The sequence below is a fragment of the Pararge aegeria genome, chromosome 25 (genome assembly GCF_905163445.1).
Source record: "Pararge aegeria chromosome 25, ilParAegt1.1, whole genome shotgun sequence".
Classification (NCBI taxonomy): domain Eukaryota; kingdom Metazoa; phylum Arthropoda; class Insecta; order Lepidoptera; family Nymphalidae; genus Pararge; species Pararge aegeria.
This window is the reverse complement of record NC_053204.1, coordinates 902268-921422: the sequence shown is the minus strand read 5'-3', so window position 1 is coordinate 921422 and position 19155 is coordinate 902268. Positions and strand designations below refer to the sequence as shown.

General features: G+C 38.0%; 1 protein-coding gene across 1 annotated transcript in view; it reads left to right on the top strand.

The window, feature by feature from the left end:
* LOC120634831 overlaps positions 1 to 19155 on the top strand; it is a 212750-nt gene that overhangs the window by 89803 nt on the left and 103792 nt on the right. The gene's annotated exons all lie outside the window — the stretch shown is intronic.

Genomic DNA, 19155 nt, shown 5'->3' with positions numbered 1-19155 from the left:
TGAATCTAAATGCTTGATGCTTCGACGACCTTCTAATGCCTGTGTCCAGAGTCTTCCCATAACCTACAATAAGGGTTTCTACGACACTATTTTCCGATACGGAATTTACGGCCTTTGTATTTTTTGTTCTTTGAGCTAAAGACTTAACAACTCCAAGTTTACTCTTCTCTGCAACTCCTTGTTCGATTATAAATCTCTACATTGCATTGATAGATTGTGTGTTTTCTCATAATCACTAATCATCATTGAAGCCGAGTTTGAGTCTCCAGTCCCAATTCTCTAGTAGTGTGCTGATTTTCAGGAGCTAATATGTTTAAGCAATCGAACATCACTTGCTTTATAGGTTCAAGAAAAATATCGCGAGGAAACCTATATTCCTTAGAGTTTTCCATAACGTTCTCAAAGCCCAATCCTACTAACCAATCCATACGTGGGCAGCGTGGTAGAAATAGACTGAGACCTTTGCGCTAAATTTATTCTTTACCTTTTTTATTGAGTATATGTGTAACTGTATATTTAGTCCGTAACTACATTTACTTTAATTAGCTTTGAACTGTTCGTTGATGACTCTCATCGTTGTTTAGGCAATTAGCGTGGTTTATGGGATTCCAAAGATCAAGGGCGTTTGGAATGCTACCAAGCTTTTAGCGTTTGATTCCAGATACGAGAGCATTATTGATCTTGTGAGTGTTTATTGCAGTATATTGGCGTAAAGTTTACACGTTTTGGCGCGTTATAGGTGGTATTTAGGTCAAATCGCCTTTTACGAAGACGTTTGGATCGATCCATTACTGTAACGTGTTATTTCATTATTCATCTTTCTTTGATATAATGATTAAAAGATGGGCGTCCACTGCTGGACTTGTGCTGCATGTGATCTCTTAAAAATATATGATATATGATTTGAACTTTGCGTTTTCCGCTTTGGATTTACACCCCCAACGATCCGCGGAACTTTGTGCCACTCCAGCACCTTGTGACTACAACGTCCTTCCTTGGCTATTCTCACTTTTGCTTGCACTGCTGAACATTGGGTTTTTATAGCGATCTTAAAACTACGTTTTCCGGAGTCCCCACTCCAGCAACTTGTGACTCCAAAGTCTATTAGTCCTCCTTTGTGCCTCGTCCATTGTCCCTATAAATTCAAGAGTCGCTGGGCTATCTCGTATTTAAATGAATTTAACGAAACCAGAACCAGCTGGACCCTTATTATGACTGACAATTCAGCTACAGTCGTCCTGCGAAAGCATGCTGTTATTCCCAAAATATGTAGACCCGTGCCCTGTGATAGGATTCCCGTGTTCTGAAGTGGGCCGGTAACGGGTTGATATGATGATGATGATTACGGATTCTTTAGTAATCTATAAGCGGCTGATATCTAGCAATACAGATTTCTGTTTGAAACCCATTTCATTGTAGTTCCATATAATATCAAAGGATGTGTAGCTGTTTTTTTTGTGTGTGTGTGTGAGAGTGACCGTCTGTCTGTGAACAGATTTTAATTTGGTTTTCATTTTGTTTCAAAAAGTTTCTAAAGTGAATGACTACTTATTGAGAGTCTTCTTAGCAATGATAGTCCAAGATGGCTGCCGCTACAAAATGGTGGATTGCATATTTTTTAACAACTTTCTCAACATGGGAATGAAATGAAAGAGCTTGACTAGAAGAACACTATACCTACACTATGACAAATTTGATATCCAAAATGGCTGCCATCACGAAATGGCGAATTTTATTTACAACTGTCTCAATATCATCTGTCTGCACGTACAGTTTAAAAACCCTGTGCACGCCACTGTGCCCCCAAGTTTCGTTAACACTTTAATATTAAAAAGGTATCTAATTTCGTAAAAGCCTAGGCAATTAGGTCACGTTAAGTCTACCTAAAAGCAATGATATTTCACGCTCAAGCTCCGGCTGGGGGTACATCCCAACACGTAGCAGCGGACGAGCGCGCCGACCGTGAACCAATTTCAGTTAATCACCCTTTATTGGACAGAGAATAACTTAGTTAGGGTTTAGGAACACACTACGCTGAGTAAATTACTAATACCGTGTAATGCACACTCATTTTTTAACGAGCTTATGCCCGTTTTGGCTAAAGCTAGGAATAGCCTTAATCGGATGCCTAGTCTTGCCGGCTTCTTCTCGGTAGAACCTGCTTTACGAACCGGTGGTAGCGTCAAACAGACAGAATTGACTTTTCAAAAGTGCTTATATTAGGCCTACTAGAAATAAATGAATTTTAAAATTAGAATTTGAGAATTTAATCATTTCGGTTATTCTCGGCTATAAAAAAAAACTCTTAAATATGTGATGACTTTTATGATCACCTCATAAGTGCCTGTGATAAAGAATACACGAATAAAACATTTTTGAATTTGACTGACGTTAGGCGTCATCTAAAGTTACGTCACCGATTCGGCGGATCGCAAAGTTTCGAAAAATGACACTTGGCCGGATGAAAAAAATGTTAATTCGGTTTTTTTTTATTAACCTTAAATCCATACGAAAATTAAAAAAAATACGATAATACAAACAAAAAAATACGATAATACATACCACAACTTGTTGCAAGAATCATCGATAGGTTAGGTTATATGAGTTCACTAGGCAAGTGAAGATCGATTGGTGAAAGGGTATGCCCAGTAATCTCTGATTAGGCGTTACTTATTTAGACATTGCCTTGTCCGGCGTAAGTGAAACTGAGCATACCCTTGGGCTTAGCTTGTTCGTTGGAGAGCAAGACCTCTTAAGTTAAAGAAGAAGATATATTTCATCATCATCATCATTGTTTCAACCAATGGACGTCCACTGCTGGACATAAGTCTTTTGTAGGGAGTTCCACAAACCACGGTCCTGGGCCCGTAGCCTCCAGCGGCTCCCAGCGACTCGACTGATGTCATCTGTCCACCGCGTTGGGGGCCGACCTACGCAGCGTTTACCGGTGCGGGGTCACCATTCCAGCACATTAAGACTCTGACGTCCATCGGTTCTCCGAGCTATGTTCCCCGCCCATTGCCACTTCTGCTTCGCGACTCGCTGAGCTATGTCGGTAACTCTAGTTCTCCTACGAATCTCCTCATTTCTGATTTGATCACGTAGAGATACTCCTAGCATAGCTCTCTCCATCGCCCGCTGAGTGACTCTGAGCCTTCTTATGAGGCCCATAGATGTATGTGATTTGATGCAATTCTCTTATTTTCATGGTAATCATTATTTTACGCCCTGTTCAGTTTGTTGTGCGCTTCTTCTTAGACCGGACGAACTCTGTCAAAATACTCAACTACTCACTATTTAAAAAAAAAAACTGAATTAAAACTACCAAAGTATTTAATAGCTGTGCTAGTCTCTTTGGAAAGGAAACATGATTTCCAGTACCACGCCGCACCGAAATTTGTACATAATCTTCTCATGCTAACAACAGACAGACAAGAGATTTTTAAAGTAGTAGTGGAGTTTTTGCGGGAGCTCGTCCGGGGAAGTACCGCCATGCTTATTATCGCCGCAGCATTGTTGTGCTCTGGTTTGAAGAGCGTGGTTTCCGGTGTAATTACAGACTCATAAGGCTTAACATTTTCTGTTCATCCCTGCACAGTTTTGATTTGCTCACCTATAGGCGATGGTTTTTACTTACCGCCAGCTGGAGCCATGCCCTTGGTACGTCTATTGTTAATATAAACGAAGCAAACCTATCCCACTTTTTAAAGTATAAGTATACAAACATACGGCCCAATTCTCTTCAGCTTAACTGATAAAAAAGCTTACGGATGAATTAATGCTCTGACATAGTTTTAAGTGAGACATTGAGATAGTGATGACAATAAACACACACGGGTAAGAAACGTTTGTAACACGCGTAATCTCAATTGTAGTTAACGAGGTTAGTTATCAGTGGCACCTCGCGATAATGCAGAAAAAATATATAGGTACTATTCATGAGCTCCTAAGATAAGCCAAATTTAAAAACTTCAGTTTGCTCAAAACTAATACTGTAAGACACGTTAATTATGTCCAGAGTGTCTAGCGTGAGATTTGCTTGCGTGAATCGCGTGTAACTTAACCATGATTTATTATGGTGTCGAAAGAGTGCCATCTAGTGACAAGCCTGTTTCCCAATATTGTAGTTAGATGGCGCTCTCTCTATACCATATAAATCGTAGTTAAGTTTCGGGCTATCGAATAAGTTAACGTTGCTAGAATCTCTAACCAGTTTAGTTAGTATACTCATTTTGTAACTTGGTTGAATTATTGATGACGCTGCAATTTAGGTATATGCAAAACAAAGAAAACCATATGTAGTAAACCCAGTGAAAATTATATCACGTTGACTGAAGTGAAGTGAGCGTGTTAGCGACTAACGTACAGTGAAAGTGAAGTGAAGTGTTGCGCCATGGCGGCATGAGTTCGCCGGACGATGGCGGCGGCGTGCGTCGGCGCAGGAGCATCAAGCGACTCCTGCGCAGCCTCACCGCGGACAAACTGCAAACAGGTCTGCGTCTAGCTTTACACCGGCCACAGACACAGGATTCCTAACTACGGCATAACTAAGTTATTTATAATGGACTGAATTGACCGACCTCTCACATTTGGGCAGTGTGGAAAATCTGAAAAGCAACGAGATATTAGAGGGATAGGCCCATACCCACAATTGAGACCTAGGTCAATTGATGATGATTTTTTGATTTTAATGTAGTAGTTGCCTATAGGTCTTTACCGCGAACCACAAACATCTACTTACCTAATGCCCAGTAAATTCCGCTTAGTGTATAGTAGTTTCGGCAACACAATAGCCACAAATAACACTAGTGTAATGTTTAGAGTGTTAACTAAATAGACACTTGTCTGGATGTTTACACGAAATGTTGGCATTTTCCTTTACATTTGCCATTTCCCGTTCTCGCTGTTTACCTCATCTAAATACCGCTCTATGTGTAATGGAAAAGGGATGGTTTTTCGGTGTGGTTTTTCTTTTTTTTGTGTTCAGCTACGATCGCTGTTTAGTCTTGTGAAGTGTCAATTTAATTAAAATTGTACCGTCCAGATTTTTTTGATTATTTAGAGGCAACTACCTTTCATCATTTTCAATTCTGTTGTATTTTTATTTTTTACGAGTCGGTACTTATGCTGAGCTAACACGACAAATTAAGTCTGGTCTAAATTTCAAAAGAAAGAATTTCAATGATATTGTTTTTTCCTGATCAATATGTCCTTTGAAGCTATAAACAACGGATTATGTTTTTATATGAGAATAAAATGAGACATAAGACAATATGTGGTTGCATAAATACCGAACATAGACTGGATCTCTATAACAAAGTGTACATTAGAATAATTTTCACTTGTTATCTACACGGTTCCCTGAGAACAAGCATCTTGACAGACTGACAGATAGACGGGCAACAAAGTAAAGTTTATTCTGCTAAAGTTTATTTCATGTTAGTTGGTTTTGAAAATAACTTTAACGATACCGACAAACGTGTCGTACAACATGTAGTCGGTCGGCCAGTTAAAGAGATATACAGTGCAATACGGACGGACAGTCTGCGCAAACATAAATCTTGTTTAGTGCCGCAACGTAACGCGTAGATCACAGTTAAACTGACTTGATCGCTTTTGCTTTTCAGTATTTTCGGAAAGTTAATTTCTACCTTTTTTTAGTTAGGTTATTTTAGAATCTCAACGATCCAGGCAAAAATTATATCAACGTCGAATATTGGCAATTGTTTTACTAATGCTTTAATAAAATATGTTAATAAATGTTTTAATAAAATATTCTTCTTTTTTTGGGGAAATATGCTACAGTGTTTGAAATTCCAGTATTTCAATAACCGTTGCTGATTTTGAGAGTTGGCGAGGTGTTCCCTAAAAGTGTTCTATTTGATATCCTAGACGAATTATATATACTGAGATCTATCCTAGGTGAAGACCATTCCACCCTGTTCCACGTACCCTAGATGGATGCTATGTTTTAGTACAGATCAGTAGTAGATACCGAATTATCTTTCAAACTACCAAACACGGGCACCCATCAATGTACTGACTTGGGTCAACGTTGCTTACCCAGCGCTATCAACCAATATGTAGTGCTGCTGTTAAGCAATCCAGTAGTAATGCAGTAGTCATTTGTGAAAGGAAATTCAAAGTATTTTTAATACGGACAACCTGGAGTAGGGTCCTCCGGAAGGGCATTTGCGTTGAACGTGTGAATGAATTGATGATGACTAACCTTCATTCACGTAAACATTGCGCTTAAGTGATAGAAGGTTTCAGTTAGTGGGTGACGAAAGCTCCAAGAGTAACAACAGGTATATTATTCGCTGTCGATTTGTCGTGGTCGTCGTGTCTTGTCGTTTGTTTAAATATATTGAAATACTGTCAAACCGTTTGGCATTGGAACGGAAGTACGATTGAAAACTTTATGTTTGGTATCTGATTCATTGATGTAGACTATGAAGCAGTAGTTAAACTGCGTTCGGTAATCACATCAAGTTAATACAATGTGCACGTGTTCTAAAATGATTGTTGGATGGAGCCGGCTGCACGCACGAAAAAACGTATGCGGCGTTACCTCGCTCTGAGGCGTTCCATTCAAGGCTTGAAGTGCAAGCGAGATCGCGGACGAGCGACAAAGAGGCACAGTCGGCCTCCGCGTTCGACATCTGTCTCTCTCCTACTTGAGTGAGCGATGCGTCCGCGTGGACAGCTTCTATACAATAATACATTTACATGTTTTCGGCAAGGATGAAGTGCAGTGAAAAGTGAATGTGGTGTCAATTGTTTATAGCAACGATAATATCTATCAAACAAATAAAATTAAAATTTTCTTTTAAAAAATTCAACCATTCCATCAGTATTTTCTTACGACGTTGTCACGTTCAACTATCGTCAGTAAGCCGACTTTACAGACAACCAATTTTTTTTTATATTATCTGGATACTTTATTCTGTTGCCACAGTAATCCGTAACACCTTCTGACCTAAAAATGTCAGCAGATGTTACGGTTGTCACTGCGTAACTTTCTTAAACTCTCATTAATACTGTAACACCCCATCGGATTATTAGTTAACTTCTTGACAAACTTTGGTGAAAGGCTCCCACGCCGTCGCTTTTTTGTTTCTGACTCGATAATTTGCTGAAGTCAATAATATGCCAAACACGCAGCACGAGCGGAGCGTAGGTGCTATCACGCGCCTTCGTGGCCGCAGAAGCTGATAAACTATATTGGTACTAACCATGATGTATCGCTCAATGCTACTGGCTGTTAGCTGGTACCAAAGGCCGCCCGCCCGTTACAGTCGCGTGCGCATTACGAGCTATTGACACGTGTTTCAACGGAGCGGTGATAGCCCAGTGGGTAGAAATTCGACTACACTTGCTTGGGGGAAACTGAAATTAGAATCCCAGCACATACCTCTAACTTTTCTAAGTTACGTGGGTTTAACCATTAAAAAACCACTTTCTTTCAACGTAGAAGGAAAACATCTTTAGAGTTCTCCATAATTTTCTCAAAGGTGTGTGAAATCTACCAAACCACGTGGTGGACTACGGCCTTAACCCCTTTTCATTGCGGGAGGATGTTTGCATGTTCGAAGGGTGGATTGCGAGGACATGGGTATGTAGGTAGGTATCGGGTCACGTCAATATGGCGAGCCCGCCATAATGACGTGACCCGATACCTACCTCCTCTCGTGTATACTCCAAATTCTCATAAGTTCCTGGTATAAGATGAAATGGTCGAGAAGGATATGAAAAATAAAATGATATCCAGTACTTTAAAATAAATTGTATTGTACAGGACGACCTGTCTGGTGCAGTAGGGAGTGCTGTGATCTTATAAATGGGAGATTTCGGGTTTGATTCTCGGCCGGAGTAATTTAGAAATTGATCATTTTAGAATTTTCTCTGGTTTGGTGAAAGGCTTCGGCCGTAGCTAGTTACCCTACCGATAAAGACGTGTCGCCCAGCGATCTAGCCGTTTCTGTACGATGCCGTGTAGTAACCATAGGGGTCTTATATAACCATCATACCTCTAACAGGTACAACAAACAGGTAAGCCCGCTACCATTTCAGACTGCATCATCACTTACCACAGGTGAGATTGCAGTCAAGGCCTAACTTGTAGTGGAATAAAAAAAATCCTATTTTTTTTATTCAACTACAACACGTGACAACACAGACACGTGTCTTCCTAGACACGTGTTGATTACCATTTGAATGCGTTAACCGACGCAGATGCCTTTCAAAAGCTGGGAAAAAACGTAAACACTCCTAAATACGCTTAGCATGGCGAAATAGCGCTCTAAGATGTTGGGTGCGATTGATGAGACGCAGGGATTACCGGGAACATACTGTCGGCTGTAACGTTATATTTCCGAACTCCTGTTGTGTATATCTATACTGAAATGAAACTGAAATTAAATATTCTTTAGGCACGTTGACCACTTCACGGAACTGGCGCCATCTTGACCGAGCGAGTTCTATGAGCTATATGTATATTGTGTATATATAGATTTAGTTTATGTGTTTGTTTTGTTTGTGCCGAATAGGCTACGAAATTACTGGACCGATTTAAACCATTTTGCTACCAATAGGAAGCGAAATTATTAGGAAGTGACATAGGCTATCAATTATAACTTTTTTCTATTTTTAGTGTCGTTTTTTCTACAAACTTAGAATTAGGCCAAAGAAGTATAACTTCTAACGCGTGTACATAATTACACACACGTCTTTTATGTAAGATATTAAAACCGGTAGAAAGCTATTTGATGCAGGCGATATTCAGGTCAGCTAGTTCTGAATAAAAAAGTCTCAAGTTTATTCCATTACTTACTTTTGAAATCGTCTTTATTAAGCTCGTAGCAGGTAGTCTGACGTAATAAAATGTGGTCAGTAGGTGTCAGCGCTGAATATGCAATCAAGGCGGAGGCGCTGGGGCGGCGCCGGCCTGTCTGCTGCCCGGCGCTTTAATTAAAAGCCTTTGTTGTGATCTACTCGCGTGGATCAGCTGCATCATTGATATATGCCAAGACCCGGCGGTTATATTAGGTTTCGTACGCGTGGATTAAAAAAAAAAAATCGGAGTTTTCGCTGGATGATGATCATAAAATGTCCGTCCGTCCCCAGGTTGCAATCGATATGATCGAGAGCAAAAAAACAAGACGGCCTATTGGCGCAGTAGGCAGTGACCCTGCTGGAAAAAGTTTGTGTGATGAACGTAAATGTTTTTTAGTGTCTGGGTGTTTTATCTGTATATTATAAGTATTTCCTTAAAATTCATCAGTTATCATAGTACCCATTCCACGTTTACGTAACACGTGCACATAACACAAGCTACTCTTACTTTATATATAGTTATAAAGTAAGCGTACATATACATATTATAACACAACAGCTTATAATATATATATATATAATATAATATAACCGTATAAAGAATAAAGAAACTATAATTGAGATCTAACAAATTTGTGTCATCGTCATCACCAACCCATTACCGGCCGTTTAATCTTGCTTAAATTAAAAACGAACATAACTCCGAAAAGAGGGTGGGTGTACGAACATTCCCTCCCCCGAAAGGGAAGCTAAAGCCTTTTCAACTATCACTGCTTATTCATGTGGTGGTCAAAGATTAATTATATGATCAAAATGTGGTACCTATATAAAATTTACCAGTTTTCAAGCGCTGACGCCAATCGAGCGAATCCAGGGCGGGTCAGATTGTTAAGAAATAAAAAGAGTAGCTATTCAATCCAATATATCTATCTCCCTCCCATCTCTTTCAAATGCATGTTAATTAAAACGAAACAAAAGATTGAAGGGTCCATTCAAGTATCTATTCGATGGGCCGGAATACTGATAGATTCTTCCAATTCCTTTGTTCCACTCAACAACAATAGCCTAGTTGATGGCGGCTCAGCTCAACAGTTGACGCCAGTTGAACTTGATCTCTCAGTACGTACGATTGTCTTATTTGCGATTTATTCTATCTATTTGTGGATTGAATTGTTTGCTGCTGTTTAATGTTGATGTGCGTGAAATACAGAGCCGAGATGTTATTGTTAGAACCGAACGTGTATCAAATACAATAACAAGAGTTTATATTTTAATTCAATATACCTTCCGTACTGTACCTAAGTAAAATGATGTTTCAAATTTTCCCTCTAGGAGAGGTCAGATAGAGATACTGTCAAAAAATACTTCATTGCTGAATTGTATATCTGACATTTTTCTATTTTCATGGAAGCGGATCCTTTTTACTTTATTGTAACACCATTTAGATAATTATATCTGCCTATTATCTCCTGCTATTGCATAGATATAGAACGAGATTTTGGTAGACATAATTATATTGAGGCGCGGATTTTAACCCGTTGACAGGTTTATAATGTGGCTTGCGAAATAAATAATAGATAACTCCATACTGAAAAAATACTGAAACTCTATAATAACGTATGCCAACAACACATATTTGTGGAGTTGTCGCGGATTATAGTTACATAAGTTTATTTAGTTCAACCCAAGTAACACGATATACACAGCGTATACGAATACCGGGTCGGAGAAGAAATTTTTAGGTTAAGTTTTTTCTATTTGGAAGGCTTAAGGCCCCGATTTATATCTCTGACTAAGTCTAAGTCTTAATGCCCATTTTACGAACGATGAAACAAGGCAATGCCTTAGTATGTAACGCTTATCAAAAAGTGCCCCAAGTTGTTATTTGTGCTATTTTGTGTTTGTATTATCATATTTTAGGCTATTAAAGAAAAACCGAATTTATATTTTTTTCATCCGTCATATGTCAGTTTACGAGTGCCCTAAACATTAGGCACCGTCGAATCGATGTTTTAACTTTAGATGGCGCCTAAAGTTCGTTGGCGCCAAATCATTAGGCATTCGGTTTAAACGTTGCCTAAGTTAAGGGAAAATTGGAATTTATACCCTATGACAGAGATGGCCGGTGCACATTATACACACACATACACATAAGCACGCCGAGAATGATAATGCTTTGGTGTTAAGAGTGTTAGACTCATGGCGTTCTTCCTGGCGAAGACCGCCAGCATGAGCGCCCGCCAGCGGTTCAGACGCTCTGGATGCGTAGGTACGTTGGTATACCACATGCCGCGTATATTTGTACTAGTAGTGCAGGGTGTGTAAGAGATTCGTCGGTAATGTGTAAAAACCCCTTTTACTTCGAAACTTTAAGTCTTAGCTAATTGCATCCAAGATCTTTGCTTTATTTAAACGGGGAAAGTATTGAAGATGATTTACGTTCAGTGTCGTGTCCCCTGCAGCACAATTTTAAACAGATTTGTGAAAAAGAAATTAAAACGAGCCATTGATATTATTTTCTGGAATCCTCTTCATTTGATACCCACATGGGGATGCAAAAAATAAAATGTTCTGCCATCTTTGTAAGTCGGCCATATTGTATTTTGAATGACGTCACAAAACGGCATTTTGTTTAAAATTGCACTTTAGATCTAGTAGATTGTAACATTTTAGAATTGTATTTTTACCCGCTTTTTTGTTACCTAGATTGTTATTTTAAAAATGTTATGTATTGTTTCAGGTAAGAATTCGCTATTAACGCTTCCAAGTTTTGCACACTACACTGTACAAGGAAGTTATAAGGTAAGTCTTTTTTGTAGTTTAGCGTTCCGCCACAGACTGCGTCGTCACTTGCCATCAGTTATGATCGCAGTCAAGCGCTAACTTTTATCAAATAAAATAAACACATACTATTAATGCTCTCCAACCTATTATCCGCCTTTTGTGTTAAATCTTTGAGCAGCGACATCTATGCGCAATATGCAACACTGCGATATGTTAACTTTTGCAGACTTAATACCACTACTCGTTGATAGATGGCGTTGTAATCCTACAAATTTATTATTTTAAGCGGTTCTTAGTAAATCCATTTCCTTATTTATAATTTTAAGGGGGAAACGAAAGAGAGAAACTGAATGTGAAGCATAGCAATTTATAAGCCTCAGTACCTCAGTAAAGAACACTTGATTCAAATACCACAGTAGCATTTCTTTGATGCGCATTCCGAACACAGTTGGGAATATGAGCCAGGTTATACTTACTTGCTTATCAGCAGGGCTAGTAAGGCAGGAGACAAAAAATATATACCCCGATTATATCCCCTGATATAATTAACGTGTCCACCTGCTAAAGCACGGAAACCGAGAATAGGAGAAGTTTACATCTCTCTTTATTATTACACATAAATCATTTGGAAATTATTTCCACTTTTGGACCAATGCTCTGAGAGTGGATAAAGCTGTGTGAGAAGATTTTATCCTTTCCCCGCGGAGATAATTTTCTTCTGCCCATTAATATTTGTTTGTTGATCCGCTTTTCGCGGAGTATTAAAAATTAAACTTAATTTTCATAAAAGAAGTTAAAGCGTTATTGGGCGGTGCGACGCGGTGGGTTGGGGTATATTTTGTATTGGAAACTTATCAGAACTAAATAATCTGTGCTTTACGGTTTCACAGATTTTTCTGATTATCGGCAGATAAGAAATAAGCAATAAAAACTGAAAACACAAACCCAAAAGAAGTAAAACGAAAGCACTGGATATTGGGCGTGCGGTTCGCTATCGCAGCTGGCAATCCGTGCGCCATCTGCCGGATTGTATCCCAATACACCTGTCGCCGCACCTCCCGCACCCCCCACACTACCCACCCGTACGGACACGTGCGCGAGGGTCTCGATTTCCATCTCGAATATCTAATGCACCTCTCGTTGGTGAAGGTAGGGTTTTATTCCCACCTCGGGCTAAAACATGTTGTACATCGGTGTTGACCGTTAAGAAATTGTCAGTAGTTACCAAAGTCAAAGTCAAATATTTCTTTATTCAAATATGCACATAGATGGCAGTTTTGATGCGTACACTATACATATGTAAAATATGACATTGAAGTGAGTTGATGGCGATAACTGAATTCGTCAACTCAAAATTAAAGCTAAAATTACGAGGGTGCCAAACGGTCTAAGTATAATCCCACAACAAACGTAGCCGGTTTTTTTTTGTTGTCACCATCTCACATTGTCATTTAAAACTATTAACCTATTACCGTTACGGAGTAAGGAAATTCGCGCTGCCTTTTTCTCCCAGATCGTGGAAAAACGTCGGTCGCAGTTATATTTACTAACTAACGTAGGTAATAACTACGTGATAATATTATAAGTGAAAACCCTAGAAATGTTTAGCTGTATTGATGTTAGCTTTATTTTTGCCGCGATGCCGTGTACTGCGATCATAACTTATTACAACAAGACTTTAACATTGACAGCGCAAATAAAACTCATTCTAATAATTCAGAAGATTCATTTTTTTTAGTAATAATTGACGGACCAAGTAGATGGTTAGCGGAAAACCGTAATCTATAAACAGAGCAACACTTCGCGGGCATGTCAGCAGTCGGCAACTCGTCTTACAAAGTACGAGGCGTAGGTGTTAAACGTCATGCGCCTGACATTATACCAGCTCTGTCACAAAAAGCTCTCCACTGCTGATTCTTTAAAGTAGGTGGGTTAAAATGTAGGTAGACCGTCTCGTCCGGCTGGTCGCCACATCACCACAAGAAAACGTGCCCCCATGCGTTTCCCATGGCCCACATGCTGCAAATACATACAACGCGCGACAGATAAATCATGGCCTAACCGGGATCCGAACCGGCGACTCCGCGGTGTCGGCCTCTAACCGGGTCAACTATTTGCGGCTGATTTATATCCCGCCGGAGAGATTTCTACGGTTTAGGAGGATGCTGCGATGTGAAATAGGGCTTGGAACATAACTCACGCACCTTGAATGTTAAACGGCATTTCTGGGGTATGATCTTTTGATAGGATAATTGGAAACAAAATGTCAGTGTGAGATTTATAGTAGTATGTACTATTAGTCTAGAAAAAAAGAAATTGATTGTGCTTTTCTAAATTTTATTCGCAGTATAAAATAATAAGACGGAAACCTTTCTGGCGTAGCGCTGTGGTCTTATAAGTGCGTGGTCCCGGATTTGATTCTCGGCAGGAGAAATTTGGGAAATGTAAATTCGAAAGTGTGCTTGCTTGTTATTTAGTTTGAACTAAGCTCATCAACTTGATTATGAATAAATGAATGAATGAATACACTTTTATAGTACACCACAGAGAAAATTTACAGAGATACAAATACAACAGCACAATAAGGTAGAACGTACAATTTGGCGGCCTTATCGCTAAATAGCGATCTCTTCCGGGCAACCAAAGGCATACAAGAAAATGCTATACGAAATTAGTAGGTGGTACAACAAACATTTGCATTGAAAAGACGGAGAGTAACATGTGCTACTTTTCATCTCAGGAAAACAAACGGTTCCCACGGGATTTGTAAGAAACAGTAATAAACGCGAAGACGAAGAAGGTGGGACAGTGTCGGCCAGTAGTCTTACAAGGATCTTTTAATTTTCTATCATATTATAAGCCATTTAGCTTTGCGGGGCACATCAAAGCCTCGCGTCTACAAACGGCATGACATCACCGTGCAAAGCTGTTTTCCTGTCGCCCGTCATCCTTGCAAATGTATGACAGAGCCACATTGTCTATTGAATTGTATCAAATGATTGTTTGTTTGAATACAATGTACTGTAGATGCATCCACACTCCGTAGCCATATAATATAAACAAACAGATTTAATTATTAACTCGCTAGCCGACTTCAACAAGAAGTTTCTTTTCACCGTTGTCTCCTTCATCGGTAGAGTAAATTTCGTTTGTGAAGTTACTGTTTTGAATTACTTTTAGATAGATATATTTGCGAACTTTGAAATGTGATATTCACATTGCAAAATTTGGGAATAACTCTGATGACAAAGACGTAGTTTCATAGAAAAGGTAACAATACGTTTTTATACTAGTACTCGGGTCTCGGCACAGGTGGCTACCTTTTCGAACGCCCTTGGCCCTCCTATTATTTATTTGAACACATTGAGTCGAGTGCTCACGCGTTAGTCTACAGAAAGTTAAATGTTACAGTAATATTATAAAGTGGGTAAATAATTAAACTTTTTCATCTAAAAATTCATATTTGCCAGATATTTTATTCAATTATGCTGATAATTATAATTTATATTTAACATTTAAATCTATATTTGATTGACAATGAGTTGGTCGGTATTTTGGTATAAATACGATTACATTATCGATACACTTCAGTCTCGAACGGATTCGAACGATGCAAATAAACCTATTAACTCCATTTGAGAGCGATTAGTAAATTGACAGATCAGAACATCCTTACAGTTTGAACATCCTTCGTCTTCCCGCGGGTGTCGGATAATAAAAGTGCAGAGGTTGAGGTCCTAGCACAGAACAAGAAACCGTGTACACGACTAATATGGAAGCATCAAAACCACTCCACTTAAGTAGTGTTTCACGAACAAACGGTTAGTCATTTTATAGCAGTTGACACTAATATACAGATGTATATATTTTACCTCTTATGTTCTAAACGTTTACCATAAAATGAGAAAATGAGTAAAAGTTTGTGAGCTAGCAACATTCCGAGTGTGAAACGTGCGCGAAGCGTTTTCACTGTTTTGGACGCAATGCACTGTATACAATTATGGCTGAATGAGGCTTTGATTCCAGGGTCAGTTAAGTGAGTAGCATTGGTTTTTCTATCAAACAAATCTTAGTACCAACCAGCACAGAGTTTAGAAATTGGCGGTGATTCAGTGCAACTGTGTTTACGCACACACTTGTGCATTATAACATCTCCCGCCTAGTTGGAAAACCGCTGTGGACGAAATAGGTCAGGGAATCATTCGAACGTGAAATCGCTAATATTCATATTATGTATTGACAAAATTTCCCTTTAAATATATTAGACAGTTAATATGAATAACAGCTGTGCTGAGTAACAGTGTTCTATAACTTCAAAAATTGTCGCAGTCTGTATAGACATTCATTTCCTGGCATCACAAAGTACAACAAAAAGCTACACAAGATGTCGGCATTTTCCACATAGCGATTAGAATTGCGTGCGCGTCGACGTAAAAGCGATTATGTTCACACAAATGGCATGTTGTGTTGACCACTTCGCTCTCCGTAGGCTCGCGCTAGGAAGCCTAGCCCAGCACGTGATGCACGCGTGGCAGCTTAGGTTTTTCTTTGTTTAGAAATAAATATTTACATATTTATTAACCCGCAATTACTTTAGAAGTGGTACAGCTGTTCGTGGCGTCGCCCGGTTTTGGGGTTTTTCTCGTAGCTGAATTTATTTATTGATTTATCTATTCATTAGACACACCAGCAATTAATTGTAGCAAAATTCATAAAAAAATAATTGTATTAGAATTACAAATTCTGTCTAGTGCTACAATAACCAATTATCGGTGTATATAGCATTATTATTGTCACTCCGGTCAAAATATATTGTGAAATATTGATAATTAATATAAAATTTTAAATTTATAGAAAGATAGGTTATTATTAATATTTCATTAACATGCAATTTTGTTTCCTAAACTTTCGAAGGAATCGTGAAAGATATCAATGTCAGGGTTGGTCAAGTTGTTGTTACTATTTACTAGACGATTAATTGGAGCGAATCTCTCTCGAACTTTACTTGACATGGTGCATCATTTATATTAGACCATCTGTTGGCTGCGTTATTCGGCCCGTTTTTTACAAATCCCGCGGGAACCGTTTGTTTTTCTGGTATACAAAGTAGCCCATGTTACTCTCCGTCCTTCAAAATAATTCTATGCCAAAGAAAAAACCACACTTTCTTAACCACACGTTAGCCAAGCGTTGGTTTACATATAATATGTAGAGTAAAAATACCTTAAACTGAGAACATGCCCTGAATTAGTTGATATTCTTTGAATTGTAAATAAATAATTATGAGGTTATAGGAAAACACTGTTCACTGTTAAGCCAGTAGGTACTGCTAAATAATGAATAGGTATGCATAGCTGTTGGGAAGTTAATGTTGAGAATCGATTGACGTCATTTCTCAGGTACGGGGAATTGACTGTGTAGGTGAAGTTAGCAGAGCATTTGCCAGCAGATCAAAAATAAAACGGAGTTCTCTTCGCATGCAGCTGAGTTCTAGAGTTCCTGATGATTTTTACGAATAGTTCTGGCGTTTTTACCCCCAAAAAAAGGGTGTCAAAAAATGATCTGCTAACTTCCGATAGCAGATCATTTTCGAGCAAATCAAAATTTGATGCTTGTTCTGGACGCATGCAGCTTAGATCTATAGTTCCTGATACTTTTTAATAATAGTTCTGTCGTAAATACTGAAAAAAAAATACTTAAAGAAAACAACCCTAAACATCCTATCGTACACAAAGACCTTTGAATAAAACATTTTTTAGACCCGTACTCTCTCGAAACTCTTTTCTTTCTCACACATCAGTATATAAACTATAATAAAAAAATATTAAAGTTCTTATAAATCAAGTTTCAGAGTCACCACAACAAACATGAAAATTTATTTTCTTAAATAATTACATAAAATAATACAAAACATTTGTTTTTGAAAACCCTACCTATTAAAGGGGTAAGAACTCTTTAGTTTCTGTTGAAGCATCATAACGCCTGAAACATAACATAAAACCAAGCCTCAAACACTGTTATTCGAGACTGCATATCAGACGTCAATATTTTCAATCCAAAAGAATTATATGAGGAATTATTTTTTTGAAAACCCATTAAACCTCACAGCTAAGAAGTCTTAAATTTCTGATAGAACGCTACTTACACTATAACACGATAAAAATTCAAGCCTAGAACACACGTACTTTAGACTGCATATCACACTTCAATATTTTAATGTCTAAAAAATTAAATAACAGAAAGTATAATTTTTTTTGGCAACCCTATAGACCCGACAGCCTAGAACTCTTAAAATTCCGATAGATCACTACTAACACTAAAACATAATTAAAATTGAAGCCTAGAACACTCGTACTTTAGAGTACATATCACACGTCAACATTTTAATGTCTAAAAAATTAAATAACAGAAAGTATAATTTTTTTTGGCAACCCTATAGACCACACAGCCTAGAACTGTTTAATTACTGATAAAACACTTCATACACTATAATACAATTAAAATTCAAGCCTAGAACACACGTACTTTAAACTGCATATCACACGTCAATATTTTAATATCGAATAAATTACATAACAGAAAGTTTAATTATTTTTGGCAACCCTATATTTCACACAGCCTAGAACTCTTCTGTTTCCGATAGAACACTACTAACACTATAACATAATTAAAATTCAAGCCTAGAACACTCGTACTTTAGACTGCATATCACACGTCAATATTTTAATGTCTAAAAAATTAAATAAAAGAAAGTATAATTTTTTTTGGCAACCCTATATTCCACACAGCCTAGAACTCTTTTGTTTCCGATAGAACACTACTAACACTATAACATAATTAAAATTCAAGCCTAGAACACTCGTACTTTAGACTGCATATCACACGTCAATATTTTAATATCGAAAAAATTACATAACAGAAAGTTTAACTATTTTTGGCAACCCTATATTCCACACAGCCTAGAACTCTTTTGTTTCCGATAGAACACTATTTACACTATAACATAATTAAAATTCAAGCCTAGAACACTCGTACTTTAGACTGCATATCACACGTCAATATTTTAATATCGAAAAATTAGATTACTTGATTTGAATTTTTTTTAAGAAACCCATCCTACAGCCTAGAACTCTTTAAATTCCGATAGATCACTACTAACACTAAAACATAATTAAAATTGAAGCCTAGAACACTCGTACTTTAGACTGCATATCACACGTCAATATTTTAATGTCTAAAAAATTAAATAACAGAAAGTATAATTTTTTTTGGCAACCCTATAGACCACACAGCCTAGAACTCTTTAATTACTGATAGAACACTTCTTACACTATAACACAATTAAAATTGAAGCCTAGAACACACATACTTTAGACTGCATATCACACGTCAATATTTTAATATCGAAAAAATTACATAACAGAAAGTTTAATTATTTTTGGCAACCCTATATTCCACACAGCCTAGAACTCTTCAGTTTCCGATAGAACACTACTAACACTATAACATAATTAAAATTCAAGCCTAGAACACTCG